This window comes from Anabrus simplex, chromosome 1, assembly GCF_040414725.1.
Source record: "Anabrus simplex isolate iqAnaSimp1 chromosome 1, ASM4041472v1, whole genome shotgun sequence".
NCBI classification, from domain to species: domain Eukaryota; kingdom Metazoa; phylum Arthropoda; class Insecta; order Orthoptera; family Tettigoniidae; genus Anabrus; species Anabrus simplex.
Genome location: NC_090265.1, coordinates 1307915767 through 1307941544, shown reverse-complemented (window position 1 = coordinate 1307941544; position 25778 = coordinate 1307915767).

Genomic DNA, 25778 nt, shown 5'->3' with positions numbered 1-25778 from the left:
TGTCTGCTGGAAATGCCTCCGTTGACGGCGGCCTGGCATTCTTAGCTATACACGTGTCCTGTGGCACACGACAACACGTTCTACAATGACTGTCGGCTGAGAAATCACGGTACGAAGTGGGCCATTCGCCAACGCCGTGTCCCATTTATCGTTCGCTACGTGCGCAGCACAGCGGCGCATTTCACATCATGAGCATACCTCAGTGACGTCAGTCTACCCTGCAATTGGCATAAAGTTCTGACCACTCCTTCTTGGTGTTGCATTTGCTCTGTGAGTCAGTGTATAATTCACCTCCAATCATGGCACAAACTCTGTGGATACCCATAACAAACATTGTATCAATAGGTCTCATTGTTTCTCAGAAAGCAAGAACCTTACAACATACCATGTGTTCATTCTTCCTCCTTTCATTTAGCTTTTGTTTCTACTTGAGGCTTGAAATCACAGTGATGGCTTTCGTAAAACCTTGTTCAGAATGATATGTGTTCCATGTATTTGTAGCGATACCTGTGACAAGTGTATGTAAAAATACAGCGTGATTCGATCGCCCCTTTGAATGTAGTTTTATGCGACCCACAATATTCATCCTGCCCTGAATACATCTGCCCTGCCGGTATGCTCAGACAACACAACCGGATATCATGGTATTTACCGCCTCACCATGATATAACACCGTAATGTTATACTCGTAGTAATCACTGGAAGACGTGCGTGTGCCTTCTAGATCATATGAACCAGTTACGCCGGTGAAACACTAAATTGATATAGTAACCGCAGTAAACCTAAAACTTGCTGTAAGCTGCCCAGTGTGCCGTAGGAAACGTAGTCATCTATAGGTGGTAAAGGCGTCATGGAGCGGGTATGCATGTTAGGTGGGAGATTCGAGTCCGGGGTGAAGATACCAAATTTTTGAAATACCTGTCTAATAAGTACCACCCGCAACATAAGTTCAATACCTGCTTTCGTGGAAATTGTGTGTGAATGAATGTACCTGTGACCCTAAGAAGGGCTGATTAGTTAGAATGCTGGACACGTACAGAACGGGAATAATAGGAACAAAACTGCCGTGACAATGTTTTATAGCAGCTCGATGTGATGGCCGTTTTGGTTTATGCACATTCGAGCCCGGTGTCTACTAGATCGTCTTGCGCGATGAAGCATTGCTCGGCAGGCATCCGTAATGAGTTGTCGGAGCTGGTCGGGATGTACAGGCACTTGAGTTTAAACGACGTTCTGTAATTGTACCCGCCAGAAGAAGCCCAACGGCGTTAAATCCGATGATCTGGCGGGCCAGGAAAATACGGCCTCCTTATCCTATCCAATTCCCTGGCAATTTTTCTTTCAGATAGTTACGAACGGGAAAAGTCGAATGTGGTGGAGCTCCATCCTGTTGAACCCACATCGACGAACTATCGTGCAAGGGCACATCCAACAGCAGTAGTGGGTGTTCCTGACGCAGAAAGTGCAGGTAGCATGGGTCCGTCCAATGGCCCTCAAAGAAATAAAGTCCAATCAGGCGACCTCTCAAGATTCCAGACCAAACATTCACTCCTCATCGTACTTGATGTGCGGCCTGTCGCACCCAGTGAGGATTGTCCGGACTCCAATAGTGCATGATGTGGCAATTAACGTTTCTCATTATCGTGGGAGCGCAATTTGTCCAAGAACAAAATATGCGATGCGAATGCTTCATCATTGTCAAGCCTGCCTAATAGCCAGCAACAGAATTTCATTCGAGATTTTAAATCACGCCCATGGAGCTATTAGTGTTGTTCAAGGTGGTATGTGGGTAAATTTATGTTTATGCGATTTTTTTTAATAATCATTTATTTCTCACAAATAACAAGATACAGTATCAACATACAAATGTAACACATCAAGCAAAGCACTCAATCTCTTATTACAGTATAATGTGCACTAGTCACAAGTCCTTCTGTACTGATTGTTCTAGAGAGTAGTCATTTCAACTGAGAGGAAAAAAAACCCATTGGCACAAAACACATTGCGTGAAAAACACTGCACTATCCACTACACGACCATTCGACTGTTATAATGAAACGCTCTCGAGTTCATTAACTTGATGTTTCTCTCTCGATGGCACACGTTTCAGTAATGCTCGTTTGGCATCTTTTAGAAGACGAATGAACGTGTTAAGGGAGCACTGTTCGTTTGTCTGGACAAAATAAAGATACCCCATGACAAGCCAGGTTTGCGCAAATTTCAAGTGCTGCGTACCGAAATCGAGCTCTAAGGCTGCTCTGTAAGCTGCATTAGGATTTGTCGATCCTGTCATCTGTCTTAGCACAGAACAAAACCATTTCCAGATAACTTTGACATTTCCACAGGTAGTAAGTTTATGCCTCTGTGTGTCCACCTCCAGACATTTTTTACAAAGTGGGGATTGGGTGATGTTGTGACGGAATTTTTTATCTTCTGTGGGAATAATTTCGTTTATAGCTTTATATGCGGCTACTTTCCAGTCAGTTGGTATAAGAGGATCTTTGAAATTTCTCCAGATTTCATTCCATTTCCGATTTGGGTACTTCTCCGTGATCTGGGGTTGTGTGTCGTTCTTCTGTAATAGATGATTGTATATTACTCGTGTAGGAGGAACGTTGTTTCCTGTCACTCGTACCGTATCTATCGCTTGCAGCGCTCTTCTAAAACATCGAGTCGGCACTAAATACTTCAGGTTTTGCTGATGTATATTCCAAAAGTAAGTATTATGAGCAGCTCCTACTCCCGTCTTCGCAATCATTATCTCTCGCATTAAAAGCGCTTGGCATTTTTCGCCGACTGCTATGAGACCCAGTCCTCCTTGTGCTACGGATTTTCTCACTTGTGACCTTGCTACACGAAACATATATCCGCGCCACAAATAATAACTAATACAGAGTTCAACTCGCTGGCTTATTTTTACCGGCATGGGTAGAATTTGTGCCACATACCACAATTTAGACAAGGCATACAAGTTTATATGCCACACCTTTTGGATGATGTTCAGGTTTCGACTCAAACTGATTGACAATGTGGCGCGTACCCTCGAAACTATGGTTGACCAGTTTATGTCAATATTTTTGGACATATTAGGGGTAAACACTAATCCCAAAATCTTAATTCTATCTTTAATTGGTATGGACGCAATTGTCATCTCTTGTGACCAGCTACCAAGCGGTAGTATCTCGGATTTTTGATAACTGACTTGGGCATTAGAGGCATTCTCGTAAGTTGTTATTATACTCTTCAACTGTGGGGCAACGGTTGGTGTCTGCAGTAATATGGTGACGTCGTCAGCATAGGCTGCAACCGTGAACAGGCTCTGGGGGTTGGGAATCGTGCACAGTACAAAGTGGACTGCCCGAATAAAGGGCTCAATACTTAAAGCAAAAAGAGTCATTGAGAGGGGACATCCTTGTCGTACCGATGTCTTAATTGGAATTGGTCTGGAAAAGAGTCCATTAAGAAGGATTCGAGAATGCGCCGAACTATACAGGTTTCGAATAAGATTGCATATTGCGGTTGGGAGACCCAAGCGTTGCAGCACTGCTAACAAGTACCCATGATGCACTCTGTCGAAAGCTTTTCGGAAGTCCAGGTTTAGAATCGCGCCCATTTCAGTTGGTTCTGCTTCAAAGTGTAACACTGCATTCCTTACTGCCTGTAGGATGTGGTTAATTTTCCTTTCGGGTATAGCACATGTTTGCCCTTCTTTGATGATGTTATTAAGGTAGGGACGTATTCTTTTCGCCAGTATTTTCATGAAGATTTTGTAATCGGTGTTGAGGAGTGTTATCGGGCGGAAATCCGATACAGTTCGTGGTGCGGCGACTTTGGGTATAAGGATTATAATGCCTTCATTAACGCCTGTGCAATCTTGTAGATTGGCGAACAATAGTTGCATTAGTGTTAAAAGGGGTGTTTTCAGGATGTTCCAGTACTTTTTGTAGAAAAGGTAAGGCAGACCATCAGGGCCGGGAGCTGATCTCTTACTGGCCGATCGTAGGGCCTCGAATAGTTCACTTTCTTCAATTGGACGGAGGAGCTGTTGCCTATCATTATCATTGAGTTGTTGATCGACGAAAGACAGAATGTTCGTTTGATCGAGCGGGGAATTCTCACAGTCCCGGAACGTTTCGCGGAAGTATTTCTCAGTTTCATTTAGACAGTCTTTAGTAGATAAGAGCCGTCTGTTGTCGTCTGTATGAAGAGTAGATATTACTTTGCTCTTCCCGTTCCTTTTTTCATGGGCTACATGATAAAGCTGAGCTTTTTCTTCTGCTAAGGGTGAATTAGAACACGAACGAACTAAGGAACCCTGTAGGATGTTCTCCTGAATAGCTGTTATTCTTCGTTTAACTGCGGCTATGTGACTGTTTACGTTGTAACCTGCCTGTTGACGCTCCAGAAGGTCAGTTAGTATAGTGTAGTAAGAGTGCAGAGTTTTCCGTCTGTTACGTGATTTTTCTGCTCCATGTTTCTTAAAGAAGGATTGAATCGCCGGTTTAACCTTATGCAACCACTTGTGTACAGTTAAAGGTCCCTGTTGGGTGAGACGACTGAGCATATTTGACCACATCTGTTGAAAGCTCTCTTTCACATGCTCGTTATCAAGCAACGCATTATTTAGTTTCCAATATCCCTTCCCGATAACAGGTATTCTCCTAGTGGTACGAATCTTCAGTAGGACAGCGTGATGATCACTGAAGGGTAATATTTTAACACTGATGTCATGTACATGCGGTGCTAGGTCTCTGTTAACGTAAAATCTATCAATTCTAGAAGCCGCTGTTCCTCGGAAAAATGTAAATTGTACGAAATTGCCATGTTTACTTTCCCATCCATCACGAAGCTCTAAGGCCTGACATATCCTTTCAAGTGCAGGAGAAGGGTTGAATTCTCCTCTCTGGTCTTTGGCGTGTAAAACACAATTAAAATCCCCACCGAAAATTAAGTCTTTGTAGTTATGTCGTAAATAGAATGGTAAGTTTGTGGTCAGAAATTCCTCTCGCTCGTGACGACGATGTGTTCCAGAGTGCAGGTAGATGTTTATGTACAGTGTGTTATCTTCTGTTAATATCGACGTGATCCTCCCACTAGGGTGTGTTTCACAAAGTTTAATGTGTAATCCAGATCGGTATATAATTGCAGTACCTCTCGAGTCTTCCCCAGGATTGGCAATATACTGGTAATTATTCCCCAGGTAAGGCAAAGTAAAGACGTTAACTTCTTGTAGAAAGAGGATATCGATGTCATAATCTCTAATAAATTCTTGTAAGAGGACCTGTTTGCTGCGACTTCTCAGGCAATTTACATTAAGTGATGCTACGGTATGAAGAAGTAGAATGCTAAAGGAAAAGAACACAGCGCCAATCATAATGATGTGTTTGAAGATGGAGACGAGTGCTTAAGTTATTTGTTCGGAACATGTTTGATAATTTTAGTGACTTTCTTTTTGCCAGTGTCATCTACCGGCCGCTTTAACCTAGGATCCCGTTGGCTAACTGGAGGTAGTTTTGTTTCCGTAATTTCCATTTCTTCCACCGACGGGGGTCCCTCATGTTCGAAGGTCGGTGATATATTATGCTCTTCCCTACTTTGCATATTACTGTCTTTGACGGATGTTGGCGGTGGCAATACATCTCCGCCCTCTGTTTCCATATCCGGAGTTATTGGAGGGGGTAACTGGTTATGATTTGTTTCTTGGGGTAGCTGTGCTGGCCGTACGGCATCTGACTCGAGCGTAGTTAGCCTTTCCGGTTGCGGTATTTGATGACTATTTTCAGAATTGTCGTTCTCAGTTATCTGATCCCCCACCTGTTGACCTAATAACTCTGTCTCCCTGTGCGTCACAGAAGTGGCCGGCATAGTGTTCTGGTGATCATGTTGTGTTTCCTGTGTAGCTTCATGTAAGTCACTAGGTGATGAACTGTGTAAGTTGTCTTCAGGAGTCAACTGCGTAGCTTGCAGCGGACTGCGCTGTGTCGGCAGTTTCCCACTGGCCAAGGTCGCCCAGGTGGGACTAGCAGGCTGTTCGCTGAGCTGGACAGGTTGTTTACGTCGTGGGCATTGACCCCGTAAGTGTCCCACTGCATTACAAGACGAGCACGTAGTAGGCTGATTTTCGTAACTGATCAGGGATTTATGCCCACCAATATCTAAGTAAGACGGTATATGTTGCTTTAACATTAGTCGAATTGCTCGTACACCATTATGAACCTTGTACCGGAAACGGAAGATTAAAGATTCTCACCAACTTTGTACCAAGACCCGCAGAATCAATACTCACTTTGCTACGGAATCCATTACTGTGTAAGAAGGAGTGCTCACCTGCATAATCCTGTAGCAGTTTTTCAGTTGTTTCCTGCTTCTTGCATTTTATGTACACTTGCCGCGATATACCATTAAGCTGGATCATCTCGATGTCACTTTCTTCTAGGTGCAAGGTGTCAAAAATCCAGTCATGCACTTCGTATGGGGCTGGTCGGGGCGTGTCTCTGTCGGTGAAGTTGATCACAATCGTATTCTTCCTTTCCACTATCATGATGATCTTTTAACTATGAACACATAGATATCTTGAACAACCCTATCTGTCACCACTGTCAAGAGTTTATCAGATAGTCACTTATACACTAGTAAAAACAGACTCGTTAGACCGTACACTCAGTTCGAGAGCTCACTAGCTGCCCTGACTTGCACGCACGCTGGTCCAAGCAGAACTGGTATTCGCCAGACTGACGGCTGGCTGGTGTTCACCTGTCGTGCAAACGCCCTTTTACTGATGTGTGAATTATTAGGAGCTGCCTCCAGAACGTCCTCTTCTATTTCACTCGATGTAACGGGCCTATCGTGGGCTGGTGGCTGGTTGGAAATAACGCCTGTTGTTCTTAGGCGTCTTTCAACACGGTGAAATATCGTAGCAGCCTGGTGTCACCTGTCGGGATACCGTTCCTGGTACAGACGTAGTGCCTCGCACACGTATTAACTTGCTGCCCCATAAATGATGAGCATTTCAACGTATTCTCTTGTGGTAAACATGCCGAATGACAGTAGAGATTATAGTACATTCAGGTCCTAACTAGTGGAGTATGCGCAGAGTACAAGATGAACAACAGCGTCATGCTACTGTCTTAAGGTGGCAAACGTTGGCCTGTATATACGTATTCAAACCGCCGCTGGCACATTCAGTCGATTAGGCGGAAACCTAACCATATCCGCTACGCTACACTGCTAAAAGCATGCTGGTAGTACGACGACAGAAGAATACATACGCCAGCCGGTTCGGTGTTGAAGACATTAATAACAGCGCTCTTACATATTTTTATGCATTTTTCTTCCTCTCTTCGTTACATCCGGTCACGAGGCACGACACATTAACATAGTTACTTGGTAAAAGGATGTTGCTACATGATTTCAAGGCGTCATATTTCGTGAACGGATGATATGACATTTCGCTTGAGTTCAGAATCGTGTGAAAAATGTGCTCACTGAACATCAGTACGCCTGCAGGGTAATAGCACACCTATAACCATGTGCAAGTTGGGTGGGTTGCAGCTAACGATTTTGGAAGGGGCTGCTGAATCACACTGTATAATACTGTATTGTGATTGTGTCCGAATGTTGATAGTTTCCCATCACATCAGAAGTAATATACTTGATTCTAACCGCTGTGTTACTGTGGACAGGTTGCACCAATGTAACACTCTTTACCTCAACCTCGCAGATATCAAACCTTCGCTTCCTTTCCAAACTCTCGCAGGAGATACTGCAAGCTTCCACATGAACATCATGTTGCCAATAAAGGCAATGCTAAAGCCAAACCTTTTCGCACCAACTTCATTTTTATTTACCTAACGCCGCACTTCGTAATGTGCCCTCCAACAACAGTTATTATAATTTCGAATTTAGTAGGTGAAATATCGATGACACCAAATCACGAAAATAAACTTCATCTTTTAATATAAAATGGAAAGCTTTTTAATATCTGAAACCATCGCTTTATTGTTTCAGACCAGTTAATTTATAATGCTTCAGTCTGCCGAAACTAATTTTGAATAAATAAATTCATAAATTACCTGAAAAAGAAAACATATCGTTGTTGAAGAAATAAAACCGTCCGCCTCTTTAGTGTAGTGGTTAGTGTGATTAGCTGCCATCCCGAAGGCACTGGTTCGATTCCCCGCTTTGCCACGAAATTTGAAAAAGGTGATACGAGAGCTGGAAGGGGATCCACTCAGCCTCGGGAGGACAACGGAGTAGAGGTAGGTTCGATTCCCACCTGAGGATTCCTGGAAGTTGTTCTTCCGTGGTTTCCCACTTCTCCTCCAGGCAAATGCCCGGATGGTACCTAACTTAAGGCCACAGCCGCTTCCTTCCCTCTTCCTTGTCTATCCCTTCCGATCTTCCCATCCCCCACAAGGACTCTGTTCAGCATGGCAGGTGAGGCCGCCTGGGCGAAATACTGGACCCCCACCCCAGTTGTATCCCGCGACCCATGTCTTACTCTCCAGGACACTGTCCTTGAGACGGTAGAGGTTTGAACCCTGGCTGAGTGCGAGAGAAAAGCCAACACTGGAGGGTAACCAGATTAAGAAGAAAAATGAAACCTCTTATATCACAATGCTCTCCTTATCCATAATTTTTCTTGAGAATAGTCACGCCTCTCAGCCACATATGGATATACAGCCCATCTGAACAATTTTCATTGTGTTCATTTTCTTATGTTTTTGGGTACTGTATCGTGCGAATGTATGTTTTTGTGATGTATTTACTCACTCCTACCGTGTAATGCATTTAAGGTTAATAACATTCGTATTTTCCTAATTAAAAATTGAGAAAAGTAATTATTCAGTAATTTTAGTATTTTACTGTGAAAAATGCATGCCTTAATTTAAAGCTATAATTGCCCTTTATGAAAATGAAAATGAAAACCTACAACCTGTTTTCCAGTCAATGACATGGTCAGGAATGTAATGAATGAAACATATATAGGCTGTTATTACAATGGGGTCGCCACTCCCAAAGTGATTTATTAATGAGTGATAAATGCTATGAAATGATATTGGAGAGTGTTGCTGGAATGAAAGATGACAGGGAGAGCCGGAGTACCCGGAGAAAAACCTGTCCCGCGTCCGCTTTGTCCAGAACAAATCTCACATGGAGTCACCGGGATTTGAACCACGGTATCCAGCGGTGAGAGGTCGACGCGCTGCCGTCTGAGCCACGGAGGCTCAATTACCCTTTATATCACCGTGTTATGTTCTGGTGTGAGGCACAAACGTAAAATTATCAACTATGTACTGATTTCCATTCACACATTTCTCTATGCATATTTCGTGCAGGTATTTAATAAATATGCTTCTGCCCTCTGAATCTTGTATTTGTGTTACGTCCAACGTAAATTATAGGTAATAAATATATTCTCCGTCAACATATATAGATTTACCGAGTCATTGTTTAGCAGATCAAAAATATTTTCATGTTACAACCATATTTAAAATAAAAACAAAACAAAAATATAATAATAACAATATTATTATTATTATTATTATTATTAATAATAACGTTTTTTATTTTACGCCCACCTAAATCCTTCTCGCGGTTTTCGGAGACTCCGAATGGTCGTAATTGTGTCTGACAGGAGTTCTATTAAGTGCCAGTATATCCACCGACACGAGGCTGACTTATTCGAGTACCTCGAAATATCACCGGACTGAGTCCCTATTTATTTATTTATTTATTTATTTATTTATTTATTTATTTATTATTTTGCTAATTGTCAAACTTCGTAAGAATATCCCTTTTGGGTATCACTAGGATTAAAGACGAATTGGACCGGGAAACAAGAAGCCGTGGTCGATTTTACATTTTTACGTTGCACTAACACAGATAGGCCTTATGGAACGATGGGGTAGGAATGGGCTAATAATTGGAAAGACGCAGCCGTTGCCGCAATTAGGATTGAGCCCCAGAATGTATATGATATGAAAATGGGAAACCTTGGAAAACAATCTTCAGGGCCGCAGACAGTGGGGTTCAAGTCCACCATCTCCCAAATGCAACGTGATCATTTTATTGTCCTGTATTTGCCCTGTGTAAAAATGGAAATCCACACAGAACTATCTGCAGGTCTGCAAACAGTTTGGTTTGAACCTGAACCAGAAATTCTCCAGTGTTTTCATACTTTTATGCGTTTTGTTATTTCGTTGGCACAACAGTGATAATTAAAACTCCATTAAGAGTTAACACAGTTAACATTTGCGTTGCCTTCTTTGAAATAAAGCACATTTTCAGAATTTAAGTAACCATAGATCTACAGCTGTGAATGTGACAATGCTCTTCCTATCCATTATTTTCATTTCACGTATTGATATGCAGTCAACAGAACAACTTGCGTTAAGTTCCTTTTCCTCTTGCGCGTGTGTAAAGGAAAATTAACCTTGCTGTACTGTACTGTAGGATTGCATCACATATTTAGCCTCTTCTAAAATATGATGTATGGTATTTAAGATTCATTTGCATTAACATACACGCATAGGATAACTAACTCAACGAATATTGTTGTGATGGACTGCGTATCAATATGTGGCTAGGAGGCGTGACCAAGTCTTAAGTCAAATAATTCATAGGAAGAGCATTGTCATATTCGCAGTTTTGGCACAGGAGCGAAAATATCGTAAGTTTTGAAAGATGATCGTCACAACTCAAAAATTGCAAATTTTCTAGTTTTTATTGTGAAATCACTTCATAGAGTGTATATTAAGTGTAAGAGAGGGCCGTGGGCCCTAACTTCGCCACAAATTTAAGTCAGGAATAAATAAATAAATAAATAAATATTTAATGAGGAAAAGTGTCGAATATTAAATTCGCATAGTATCTGCTAGGTAGTAGCCTCCGTGGCTCAGGCGGCAGCACGCCGGCCTCTCACCGCTGGATACCGTGGTTTAAATCTCGTTCACTCCATGTGTGATTTGTGCTGGGCAAAGCGGTAGCGGGACAGGTTTTTCTCCGGTACTCCGGTTTTCCTTGTCATATTTCTTTCCAGCAACACTCACCATTAACATTTCGTTTCATGTATCAGTCATATGTCATTTCTCCAGAGGAGTGCGACAGGCTTCGTCAGCCGGCACGATTTCTATCCTCGCCGCTAGATGCGGCTTCATTCATTCCATCCCAGACCCGGTTGAATGACTGGAAACAGGCTGTGGATTTTTATGTTCATTTTTCAGTATCCGCTAGGTAGCATTTGTGCCTGTTTGCCTTTGTTCACATCGCAAATAAGATTTTGGGCAAGTCCGTCACAAGTTAGTTGTGTCTCTAGTCTGGTTGTGGACACACCGCATTTTTTTCGGTAAGAGTGTCACAACAAGGAAAGGGCAGCTTCTTAGATTATTTCTTTCTCTCCAGTGTATAATTTGGAGGTGTGCCGTTATTTCAAACCGACTGACCTACCCATGTTATGTTTCGTGGTATGCCGACTTCTTCAAATTTAAAATGTTAAACATAATCAAGTAAAGCAGCAGTATTCTGGAATCAAAAACCCACATTAGTCATAATATTTGGTACCACGTAGAAGAGGGGCAAGTCCACAGAGGGACTAACGAAGATGGTTCCTGCCCGTGAATTACTTGAATAAGTTGCGAGATAATTATGACAGGTCAACAGAAGAGAAATCATCGATAGACATTATATTCTACATCGACAATTGCGCAGGAAAAAGTAAGAATGAGTTTATTGTTGAATTGTGCCGGGTGGTGAAAATAAAACTGGTGTGGAGTGTATTTACAATAGGACTGACATGGGATTGACCGTCGTTAATGATCATCACAGAAAAAGCTTGAAATGGCCTCATCTGAAGAATTTAAAAGTGAAGATCAAAAAGTCCTTACTCCACTTCACTCAGAAACCACCAGCAAAACCCCGAAACGCGAAGATTTGTCTGGACGCTTTAACGCATACACAACAGTAAATTTGTGAGATAAATGTTTTGATAAATTTTCGACAAGACGATATCTTATTTCCCACTTGCACAGTTAATCGGCGTTGAGAATTTCGTCGCACAACGTTCCAGACTTTCCTTCAATCGACCAATGTTTTCTGGTGTTCGAATTCTTATCGGGTATTTACGGATTTTCACGCCATTTTGCAACCACGTTTCGATTGCAGACATTGTCGGAGGTTTTTGCAAAAACACCTCCAGTCTTAAAATTTTGTGCAAACACTTTCGAACAGGTTTCTCGACGAATCGTGCTTTCCACAACACTCGACAATGAACACACCCTGTTTTATTGTGAGCGCCATTTTCTGGTGCATTCAACTGGTCACTTAACACGTCTGCTCCTCTCACTCGCTCGCATTGACACAGCGACGTACTCGGGATAATCGGGCGATGAGCAGGTGCAGACATGTGACTGAAACTTATTGGTGCATTGAAATCACGGTTTATAGCATTTCCTGTGATGGTAGGTTCTCCTGTTCATCAACAAGAGTTAATTCTACGTCAGTCTTAAAATATTTTCGAGTCAGTTTTAATTTGCCCACTCAGTACATCCATACCATATCAAAACTAGAGTCTATGCGATCAATAGTATTACTCAAATTTCTAGAAACATGGCACACAAAAAATTAAGGTGACAACGCCCTTTCATTTATTGAAGGAGATATCAGCAGATGAAAGATGTCTGGACCTATACATGTGCTAGAGCATTATATGGCCCCTGTAAGTCAAGCAAAAGAAGCAGGAAAACTTGTGGAGGAAATGTCTCACGAAGATTTCTTCGACCTTAAATATCTTGCCATGCAGCTTTGTATCAAAAACTTCATCAAAAACCGGGATGATGAACTCGTTAGATTGTCAGACATAAAAGTACCGATGGTATTAAAATGACAAGTTGCTTTAGGTCGCACCGGCACAGATAGGTCTTATGGCGACGATGGGACAGGGAAGGACTGGGAGTGGGAAGGAATCCGCCGTGCCCTTAATTAAGGTACATCCCCAGCATTTGCCTGGTGTGAAAATACGGGAAAACATCTTCAGGGCTGCCCACAGTGGGGTTAGAACGCTCTGTCTCCCGAATACTGGATACTGGCCACACTTAAGCGACTTCAGCTATCGAGCTTGGTGATATTATAAAGGCACCCGAGGACACCTGTTATACGAATTCTTACGAAGATGAAAAATTTTTCACTGATCATATCATCAAGACACCAACAATCTGATATCTCTTCTGTGAAAGTGAATAAGGATTACAGGCATTGAAAAAGAAAGAATTGCAGAAGCCAAAATGCATGGATTGCTCTCCTAATTTTAAAAGAATCTTGTACCGAGTTACTACAATGAATTTGTAAAAATGTGAAGTTCATGTGGCCTTGTGCTTGGTACATATGGCTCATTTCTGATATATATCTCATAAAATAAACTGAATATTACGGGTATTTATTCATTTTGTTCTATTTGTTCCATAATTTATCAACAGAAAATGATAACCGTTTTTGGTAAAGACTGTCACAATTCGCTATTAGGGGTAATTTAGGGGGAATTACGACGTTGGCTATAAAAATTTTATAACACAATATTGAGGGTAATAAATAAATTCATTCATCAAATTCCTTGGCTCTTGTGCGTAAAATCATTCAGATCTAGATTTTAAATATACCCTAAGTTGTTTCTCCCGAAAATTAACCTTTTCTCCGTTGTGACACTATTCTTCCAAGCCAAACATATTTTCCCTTTTGTCTTACCCGTTCCAAAATATCTCACAAAATTAATGTATGTAGGATGAAGGTACGCTTCAGAATGACAGTCGACGTCCTCTGGCGGTTAGTACTAACGAACTACGTACTGTACTTGAATACAAACTCCAAGGTGAACAATTCAACAAGGGAGTTCCAAAAGCCTATACAGCACATTTAGACCATCTTATTACTGCTCTCTCTGGCATTACACATACCCTTTCTGATAATAACTGTTACTCTTAATGGAGCAGCAGGCCCGAAGGGCCATTGCTCAACCCGAAGGCCTGCAGATTACGAGGTGTCGTGTGGTCAGCACAACGGATCCTCTCAGCCGTTATTATTGGCTTTCTAGACCGGGGTCTCTATCTCACCACCAGATAGTTCTTGAATTGTAATCCCGTAAGCTGAGTGGACCACGATCTAGCCCTCAGATGCTGGTAAAAATTCCTGACATGGTCTGAAATCGAACACGGGTCCTCCAGGTAAGAGGAAGGCACGCTACCACCACACGCTGGGGCCGGCAATAACTATTATGATGCTCTAAAAATGCAATCACGTATGCTCAGTCATATCAGAATTGAGTAGTATATGTTCAATTCTATTCGCATGGTGTGGCAATATTCACTAGCAGTAATGTATGCTAATTAGCCGTTGTTATATGTTTGACAACCATGAAATTTCGAATGTAATTAATTTCCATGGTCAATATTCGCAGGGTAATCATCAAGTAGCGTATTATGTTTGTGACAGTTACCGTTGCTTAATATATTTTTGGCCACGGTGAATATATCCCCGATATATGTTGGAGTATATAATGAATAATAAATAATGGACACAAGAAAAGGTTAATTTATTTCCCCTACGTCTTAAGATTAACCACTACTTAATCAAGTGTTTTACATTGCACAACTGAAAGTTGTTCACCACCGTATTCTCTTGTCTAGAATGCTGCACATCCAATATGTGTTAGGACACAACAATTGATTCTCATCCAGGAGCAAAATAAACTGACCACTTCGCTCTTTGTTTATAGGAACCTGGTTTCAACCCACTATTACAAAATAGGTCAAACATAAAACTTCTGCAAAGTCAGTATTTTCTTCACCAAAATATTTACATGAATACAATTAAACAAAGTCGGTACTGAATTGCCAAGTTTCATAGCAGAAATTAATGACTTAAGTGTCAAATATTAAGTTCGTTCAACTTACGGTTTTGGTTTTGTGTTTGAATGAGTCATGTATCCGTACACTTTAACGATGCGTCACTCCATAGCCTCCTAACCTGTGCAAACCCCTGTTTTGGTACTTAGTCATTGTATTCTACATCTATTCTGATCTATCAGATTCATGTCCCAGATTTACATTATCATTACTCCCCTATTTTCCTTCGAATGTCAAGCTGACAAGTTCTGGGAATATCAAGTGTGCTCTAGCAATCAAATCAATCTCCCCTCACTAACGACGTTTCCTTCTCATTATTTTCTACGTCTACCTTTCTTATGTACAACATTCTTCCGTAACACTACATTTCAAAGATCCCTATTACACTCCCCATTACCATATCGGGTAGGTATTTTAATTTCCTCATCGTAGGTTATATGATAGGAATAATGTGAAAACGTTTATCCGGATGCTTGGCAGAATGGTCAAAATAGAGGGTTCAGGTTCCTTCCCCGGATAGACCGGTGATTTCAGAAATATCTGATTAATTCCCCTGGCTCGGGGCTGGGTATTGGTGTTTAAATGAATATGTGCAATTTTATTTACACGTATCATATCCAATACTAATCCTTAGAGATACACGCTATCGTGAGTACAAGTCTCTGAATAGCGTTAGCGTCAGGAAAGGCATCCGATAGTAAAACTACGATAAATTCACATTAGTGTCTACCATTAATAATTGGAAATATTCAAAGAGGAATAAGAACAAGGTGATCATGTCTGGTATTCATCTCAGTGGTCATAACTTTCTGTTGGTTCCGTCATCTCTTTGCGGCAGCTCAAGACATATGCTTGTTGCTCTGCACTGAAGTGTACACTAGTCTGCTTAAATTCCCAGCACTCAGCTGATTGTGAAATTGTTTCAGGTACTTTGCGGACCCTTGGTTGAAACATGAGCTTCACGCTGGTTGAACACTTTCATCGCCGCACTAAAACCTTAACCTCAGTTCCACTGGTCATTAAGCCCTTACGGGCAATACGGAGTAAGCTCTTACCTTTAGAGAGTGCTATTACAAATCTCACTCCGTTCCTAAAACATGTTCTCATTTTCGTGCATTATCTACTCTATCTACTCTATTGAAAATCCACAGCCTGTTTCCAGTCATTCGACCGGGTCAGGAATGGAATGAATGAAGCCCCCATCTAGCGGTGAGGATAGGAAATGTGCCGGTTGCCGAAGCCTGTCGCACTCCTCTGGGGCAATGATTAATGAATGACTAATGAAATGAAGTGATATTGGAGAGTGTTGCTGGAATGAAAGATGACAGGGAAAACCGGAGTACCCGGAGAATGGAGCGACCGGGATTTGAATCACGGTATCCAGCGGTGAGAGGCCGGCTCGCTGCCGCCTGAGCCACGGAGGCTCCATTATCTACTCTATTACACAATGGAAATAATAAATGAGATAAACATTACTCTAGTATTCACCGATGAAATTTAATGCAATCTGCACTGGATATTAAAACACAGCACGACGTCCCGAAAGTATAAATTACAAACTAGACTTTCAAAGCATAGTCTTGTAATGCTGACTTCAGTTGTTCAAGCTGAATTGCTTATTTACTCATACATATGTACACTACCGCTCACCAATTTTAATACACCATAAACGTTATCTGGTATTTCAATTATGAACACGAAAAGGAACTTTATTTCTCCAATAATATAATCATATAAAACATACGCATTAATAACTGGAAAATTAAATTTTGTTTTCATCGAAGTATGCTCGCAAACTCAAGGTTTGCGGTTTATCAATTGTTGTAGATATTCATATTCCATGATTCCATGATTCATTATCAACGTTCCAGCAATCAAGTCCAAAATATTTCCTGGTCCTGACCTTATTCGTCCATTATTAATAAAAGGATGTGGTAATTATTGATCATACCCGTTATCAATTATATTATTCTGTTTTTGCCTGCGGGTAACGCTGACTACAGTCCTATCCGTTTAGTAGATTCAGGCCGTGAGGCACATTAACGTAGACTAATATAGGCGAAATCTCGGATGTGTAGACATGTTGCCATTTTTTATGGATGCAGTATTTTTGTATCCGTCTCTTGGCACAGGCCAGAGCAAAGTGTAGCTTCCACCGAAGTCCCAGTCTCATCCATGGCTGTGACAATATGGAAGCTGCTGGGGTATGGGTGGTGCTGATTAATGACATTCAGAGCACAACTAGTGTGTCTGAGTGTTAGGAAAGGCGTTGCTCATAGGATCAGTCGTGCTGCAGTAGCACCTTCTGGTCCAGTGAGGAAAGCAATGGAAAACTACCTCACTCCTTATATTGCCTAGTACGCCCCATTTGGGCTCTGACATTGGTTTCTGCAGTTTCCGTATAACTCCATAGCCTTTGGTGGTGCTATTTGAGGATCCAACCAGCCTCTGGGCTGATGACCTAACAGACAGACATCGGATGTGTCGTATATGGACAAGACAAAGCTCTTTTTAAGCCCCACTATGCGAAGAACAAAACTCGGTGTGGTCCTAGAAGCGTTTAAGTCCATAAAAGCAGCCATTATCGAGAGATTGGCAATTGAGAATCGGATGAAGACACGAGCGGCCTTAAACATGGCAACGTCAACTCAAGGATCCTACAGTAGTAAGATTATGGATGCATGTACCAGCAAACATGTGACTTACTCTCTGGGGATACCTATAGCACCTCTTTGGGCGGGGATGGAAAGGGGTGAAGTATAAAATAATAGCAAACGACCAATATTAACGTAGAATTCATACATTTTGAGGTCTCTGAGATGAACTGTAGCACTCCAGATATCTTTTAAGTCCAAGTTCAGCCCCATCGGCATGGGGGTGATGAGCGAAAACGAAAATTTCGAGAATGGCCGAGATTACGGATGAATATCTGTTTCAGCATAGCTGATATAGATGTTGATTCCCATAGGGAATATGAAATATTTGTCCTGAATGAGTAAATTTATAATACCAATATAATTGTCCGTTATTGGACATTATCAATTTTCCAGCTAACTCATTCTTTGTTGCCCGCGTTTCGCCTTCGTGCGCTAAGATGGGCTCATCAGTTGGTACTTAGCACACCTACCAAGACGCTGGCTAGCGCATACCGTGGCTTCAAGTAGCCTAGTCCTATGCAGTGGCCTCCAGATTCAGGTCTTTTGTTTTGACTCCCGTAGGTGACCTGCGCGTCGTGATGAAGATGAAATGATGATGAAGACGACAAATACACCCAGCCCTCGTGCCAGAGGAATTAACCAATTATAGTTAAAATTCACGACCCTGCCAGGAATCGAATCCGGGGCCCCTGTGAACAAAGGCCAGCACGCTAACCATTTAGTCAAGGAGCCGGATGTTTTCGGGGTAACCGAGAGGAACGGTGACACTCTGGATGCCTAAAAGTCATCGTTCAGCCCTAGATGGACTGGAGGTTGAGAACGGGTAAAAAGGAATGCCCAAAATGACCGATATTATGGACTTATGTGTACGATTATCTATACGACAAAAATACTCAGGGGATCGAATACCACTAGCAGTCCTAGGGGTTGGATTTGGAAAGGGGGGTAAATTATAAAAGAAACTGATCCATATTAATATAGAATCCATAGCTGTTGGGGCCCTTGAAATGAACAGAAACACTCCGGATTTTGTTTTGGGCCATATTCAGCGCCCATCGGCATGAGGGTTGGGAAGGATTGGAAATGAAATTATCCAAAATAACTGCATAGAAACTAGTAGACGATCCCTGAAACTTGCAGGCATTTGATCGGTGGTGGCAATGTTAAGAATAATTCCATGTTCGTGCCTTATGAGTTCTTCATCTTCATCCTCAATTAAGAACACACTTAAATTCGTCTAAAAGTGTCAGGAAACCAAGTTTAACTTCGTTAGTTATTTGGTGCTTTATGTCATACACCTGCCCATCAATGACTGATTCTTGATTGAAGAGACATTTAAAGTTATATTGTCACCATTTTATATCAGAGCGTAGAGTTTGCTCTTATCTCTGGACTAGAGTGGATTTCTACCCAAGATGGTAGGTTCATAAACTGCTTTTGTTGCTTTTAGGAACTGTAGTGAATCTGTCTCTGCCAGATATTGAAACTCTTTTGTTTAGATTGTCCACTATTCATTATTTGCTGCAAGGGTTCTTTTTTGGACAATTGTTTGAATGCGGCAAAATAATTCTTTCTTAGCTTGCGGGTTAATAATTTTGCTCAATCTTCTAAATATCGTCAATCTTCTCCGAAATTCATGATTAAGTACCTTTGTCAATGCCATGAAACCATCCCTGATGATTTCTGATTCTGCAACCCATAGTTTCTTTGAAGGTATCCTGAATAGTAGTTTACAATCCATCTCAGTGCTGGCTGAATCAAAAAGGTGGTTTTTTTGGCAATTCCTGATTAATTCGTACTCTGAACTGTAAAGTTATCTCCGAACCTTCAAAACTCGCAGTATGAAAACTATTCCTTTACCTCTTCTTCTGTTTCTGTATCTGAGTAGTCAATGGTATATTCGCGATCTATCCAATCTGTCCAACGATCACCAACTTAAGTCACTGTTCTTGTGATAAAAACATTTTGCAGGTCTGTCATTCGGACAGTTACATAGTCAATTACATGCCAGTGTTTCGATCTAGGATACAGCTACGATTATTTGAAGGGATCCTTTTTGAAGAACAATGTTACTGGTCTTTATCTACTGGGGACTTTATTACCAAATCACTCTTTACTAATGTAACCTTTGTGTACCAATCACCAAGTAATATAATTTGGGGGATTTAAGTTTGATTGCACATAACTATTGTTGGATTGCATCGTCAGAGTCCAATATCGGGGTGTATCCGCTCATCACTCTACCATGCTGATTGCCGTTGAACAACAATAATAAAGTCATAAGCCGTTCGTTTTTCCCAGAAGGGAACTCCGATAAATTATGTGGTGGTTTATTCTTGTTTGCTGAAAAATATTCCAGGCATTCGGTATTCTTTCGTAGCTCTATATTTTGAAAAGGAGGTATATTCTTCTCCCTGTTCATCTAGCAGACCTTCCTCAGCTAGACGGCTATCCTAGAGTGTTTCTATATCGATATTTGATTTCCTTGCTTCTCTGCCTACAATGAATGTTACCCTTTCTGGTCTCTCACTGCAGCACTTTTGAGTGTTATTACATTCCATGCTGCAAAATATAATACCTGTCTTACTTGTTCAACCGGGATTATGATGATCCCATCAGACGCAGCTATCTACTAGGCAACACATTTGTCTAACTATTTTTCGGTCACTTCCCCATGGGAGGTGAGCAGAGTAGACCGTAGACAGAGCTGTACAGTCGCAGATACAGCATCGAATTTCTGCAAAGCCAGTCCTTGAGCAAAATGTTCCATCGCAAATCCACCACCTACGTGCCGGTTTAACACTAGCGACTTCCATAAATCATATTTTTTCTCCCGTGGCAACTCAGTGATCGTTGCAGGACATTTGTAATAGAGCCTGTATGCTGTTGAATTATTTTAGGGTGTGCTTCTTGTTGCACTCTAACGAAAGCAACTTTCTTGATTCTTTTTCCCAATGGTAAGAAAGTACAAGATGATAAAGGAATCTTTTCCCCTACAGCCTTCGTCCCTCATATCAGCCTTGCATGGAATTTATTGTCCAAAATCCTAGTATTTTAAGGGTGCACCTTCAACCAAGATATCCGTACCAAACGTTAATTCGGTACTAAAAATGCCGTTGAATCTTCACCGTAACCCTGACAAGAGGCTTTCTCAAGGTGCTACCAGCCAAGCCATCTGGGTGAATGCATTTTTTTAGAGGTGTTACTCCTCTTTTACACCGCAATTAGTCCTTACGATAGACAAAGTCTGAATATAAAATAATATCCAAAACTTGTGTCTGTAGGGCTGCGTGCTCCTAACCGCATGGCCAACTCGTCCAGATATTTAAATCTTATGGTCGTAAAGTGTTATTTAACAAGAATACACTTATGTCTTCAAAAGATGGTAAATGCTTCCAATATGCTCCACATCCTCCTCCTGTAAAAAATAACTAGCAATTTACTTACAAAATCACATTGCTAAAACGGAAAAGAGGAGATAAACTATAATGAGGCCCCAACCATAACCTATGGGTACCATTAACATAGTAAAAAATAAACTGTCATGGTAATATCATTTAAAGCTTATCTGTATAAATCATGTGATAAAAAGCTAACTCGAACAACGCAGTGTAAACTACAGGACGAAGGAAATGTTTATGTATTGTGAAACATGTAAATTGGGACAGAATGAATTCCTAGCCCCTGCCTATCATTCAGTCCTATTTAGTTTCTTTCTGCTGAAATCACTGTAGTCTAGGAAGCATTAATTTTAAAATAATCTGTTTTCAACCTCCGAGATGTTTTAAGGCTTTCAGAACATTCTGGCATAAATACCAGTTCATCTGCATTGGTCAAAATGATTAATGCGTTTTAACTCAACAGAACACCTCTCTCGCATTGCATACCAGGAGCCAGTATACAAGTAGAAAATTGAATAGTCTTGACTGGTACCTCATTGCTAAGTACGTTTTTACAAACGTCGATCCTGAAGAAAGCCAATATGTGGAGAGTAGAAGTAATCGAACGTCAGGTATGTGGACATATTATCAGAATAAATTTGAGAGTAAATCACAGAAATATATTCAAACTAATAAAATTTTCTTATTGCGTTCTCCATCCCTGATGGACAATGCTATTTCTATGTACATTATGCAGAGGTTACCGAAGTTCCCCATACAGTGATCTTTATTAAGCTCACTGATGTACATTCGCTACTACGCACCCTTATAGATCTCCGATTGACTGCCAGTCTTCCAGGTGTTCGAGCGTAAACATGACAGACTGTTCGCTTTTTGTTTACATTCTAGCTGCACACAGTGAAATGGGTCAAGCGGACAGTACCTCGGAGCAGATGTTCGAAATGGTTGCCCCCAATATGGCGGCACAATTAATATCGAAGTAACAATAATTCGCGTATTCTTTGGTAAATTCCTGGCGCTTCTCTGACACGATGTGGAGGAGTAGCGATGGACAGGCGGAAGGACATAAGGAAGGCCGAATGCAGATCCGGCGGACAGGGCCCCAGTAAAAACAGTGTGGATCGTTAACGCCCGGGCATATGAAAAGTAGGCAATCAAAACTAATCACCACAAACCTATGTTCACAAAAATACTTTTTTTTGCTAGTTGCTTTACATCGCACAGACATAGATAAGTCTTATGGCGACGATGGGACAGGAAAGACCTAGGAATGGGAAGGAAACGGCCGTGGCCTTAATCAAGGTACAGCCCCAGCATTTGCCTGCTGTGATAATGGGGAAACCACGGAAAACAACTTCAGGGTTGCCGACAGTGGGGTTCGAACCCACTATCTCCCCGATGCGAGCTCACATCTGCGCGCTCACATCCGCAGGGCCAACTCGCCCGGTAAACAAATACTATTTGTACCCACTAACTATTTTTTTCTACGAAACACATTTTTCACACGCTCTATATCGATGGCTTTCTTTTAAAATACCGTACGTCCCAGTGCTCTTCCCAACCATTATATACCTTAAGACTTGATTATGTTTGTTGTTTAATGCGCCCTAGCAGCTAGGTAATCGGCCCAACTTTAGACTCATCACGCCTCCCAAACACATAATTTTATGCAGCCCATCATAATATTTTCGTTGTGTTCATTTTCCTATACTAACGCATAAAAGAAAATGAACTTTTAAACGGCGTAAATTCGCCATGCAAACAACATTCCTACAATAGGGTACATTAAGGTCCATTTCCTTTACACATTATTATAGTAAAATGAACACAACAAAAATTATTCTGATGGATTGCATATCCATGTGGCTGGAAGGCGTGACCAGTCTTAAGGAAGAGCATTTGGACATATAAGAGGTTTTAAAAGAAAACCGTCTATATATATTCCTACGTCTAACGCCTGGTTGGATCCCAAAAATCTCAAACATTAGCTGTTACAAATAACTTTGGATGTTGCTGAAGAGGTAAATTAGGTAAATGAATCACGAAGCAATTTCACGTTGTTCTGCGTCGTATTAAACCCGGTGTTCCACATTAGTTTAACAAGACTACTGAAATGTATACAGGACAAGGTAGCTGAATGAAATATTCACTGGCTTTTATCTAAAACAGCCGTGAAGTGAATCCATGCGAGTCCATGTGGAGATTTTGAAATGAAAACCACTTCACTTTCGTTCGTATTTCACATGAAACTGTCCGTTCTTCGGCTGTAATAATGACATCTACAGTCATGTGCAGTTGTAAGTTTATTCTTTTGAAATTAATACACAAACGGATTCTTTAAGTGGCAAGTTCACGCGAATTATCACAGATACTGGCTGCATAATGAATGGCGTCATTATAGCATTGGTCACACCTATGCTACCTTTACATGAAAGCAAATATCGAGGTAGGTTCATGAACGTAAAAATATTTTTTCTAACTAATACCAGAAGAAATGTATGCATCTTACGCCAAAAGTATAATGGAAGTAGTACTTTCGATGGTAATGGGGGATAGGGAAATCTCAAAATAATACGGAAGTGCTACCATCCACCACGCATAAGTCATGTTCTAAGTGTCACTAATTAGGGACCACACACATTTTAGCTGCTGCTGTACCGTCATAGACATTTATGAGACTAGTGGAAAGTACATTATTCCCTTATGCGAGTCAAGTCATCGATGCAAAAGCAGAAGATTAATAAAAAACAACAATATGCTTAACCAGAATATGACGATTTAAGAAACAATACAACGTATCTGACAATGTTCTTCGTATCCATTATTTACGGTACCATAACAATGGCCATACCTACCAGCCGCGTATGGATTTTTAGTCAATGAAAACAATTTTTGTTGTGTTCATTTTCCTATACTGTACCGGGAACGCCGCTACGAGAGAAGTCCGAAGTATGTTTGTTGAACTTCGCGCGAGGAGGAAGGTAGGCAGCCCGCCGAACGCAGTGACGTACTGTGACCGTTCATGACCTCGTCATACGTATATGGAGACATCCTGTAGTGAGAATATGCCGTTTTCCGCACGGTTCAACGTTAAATAGCCGCCGAACGGGGATAATTTTGACGGTTCCGGGATGCGAGCCGCACCCCGTAGAGTCACGCGCCTCTCCTCTCGTTGCGCGTAATTGAGAAAACAGGGAGTACAGGCGCCCGTAAGTGGAATTCTTTCTCTCTCTGAGCGAGAGAGCTGGGGCAGGCGAGATGTCATATGACTGAGAGGTGAGGTCACGAAACAGCCTCAAGGAAGTCGTCCCAACATTCGAGACGATATCACCCCATGTATTCCCCTAAATATCTGGTGGTACCAATGTATAGCTTTCAACTGTTTCGAGGCTATCAACATTAATAACTCGGAAATGCTTGATAGATAATTTCGAGTTTCAGTTTCAATAAATGAGGGGATTTTATGTGGATTTATCATGTAGAGAACCATTCTACATAATAAGAATAATGGGAAGTGCGCAGGTAGCGAATATCTTGATGTGAGAAAGACCAGATGCCCGGCCCTGACAGAACCAGGAAAACTAAAAAATCCCCGGAGTCAAGCTCCACTTAATTTAAATTGGTACTGACGCTTTAATAATTACAGGCGAGCCCGTGAAGGATTCGCAATGAAAAATGATCAACGGAAAGCGGGATGTACAGGCTTTAATTTGATACTAAATTCAAAGTGTAAATACACCTGCCAGCGGAGCGATGTGTGACAAGGGGGCGTGGACTGATTCCCCCTCCAGAAATAATTCTTTCCACCATATAGGCGAGAGGCAAGAGACCAGTGTACCCCAGTATATTCTGTGCCTTCGGTGTAATCAACAGGTCTATTCGTGAGTGAACAGGTAGTATGAATACTCAGTGTTCTACATTGTGGAAATTCCTCATCGAACAGTGATATGTAATAGTCAATGGCAACATATAGTGAGTGACAGTGCGTTACAAGCCAGATATTGATCATGCTTCTAATGCAGTCTGCAATGATCTGGTTGTGATTTGTTTAAATTCGGATTATGTATCAGGGAGGCGCGGGGTGTTCAAGATATAGTTCGATCACAGTGTTGCAGTGAGGTTCGAACCGACGACATCAGTGATTGGCATTCAGCCATCGGTTTGTAGACCGGGCAGTGTCCTCCGTATTCGCTCTAACGCAGTGAGTTGCACATTGGATTAAAGATTATTGAAGCGGAGTGGGTCGATTGATGACCGATAAAAAAATATATTAACACGTATGTTCAAACCCTGTGAGTGCGTCCGTCTAGTGCGTGGTGCTTCTAGAGTCAACTACAGTATTTATGGAGAACTAGTGTGTGCAAGGGAAGGCAATGGTGTCGAGCTGCAGGACAGATTAACAATCTAGGGCTAGGATACTTGAATATATGAGTACCTTTAGCCGTGACAGAATTACAATGCATGACACAATTAGTGCATTTATAACGCATTAATCCTTCCTCATTCCATATTTGACCTCCGAGAACTTCAGGGCTGGTGAGCGGTCCGCTGTATAGTCACTTCAACACATCAGGTATACTCTGGACCTTCCGACGACATATGAGGATCCAATCGGCATGCGGACGAACCGGCAGATGAGGACTCTGGACAACCCTGCAGATATCAACGCCCCGATGACCGCCTAAGCTGATGGATGTACTCCCTGAGGGTAGCGAATGGCAGAAGTGATGAGTACCCTTTCATTTATCTTGATAGCTAGTCACGTCTAGGGAAGTAAAATCATTTGCATGTAAATACTTTGAATATCATTTGAGTATAGTTGATAG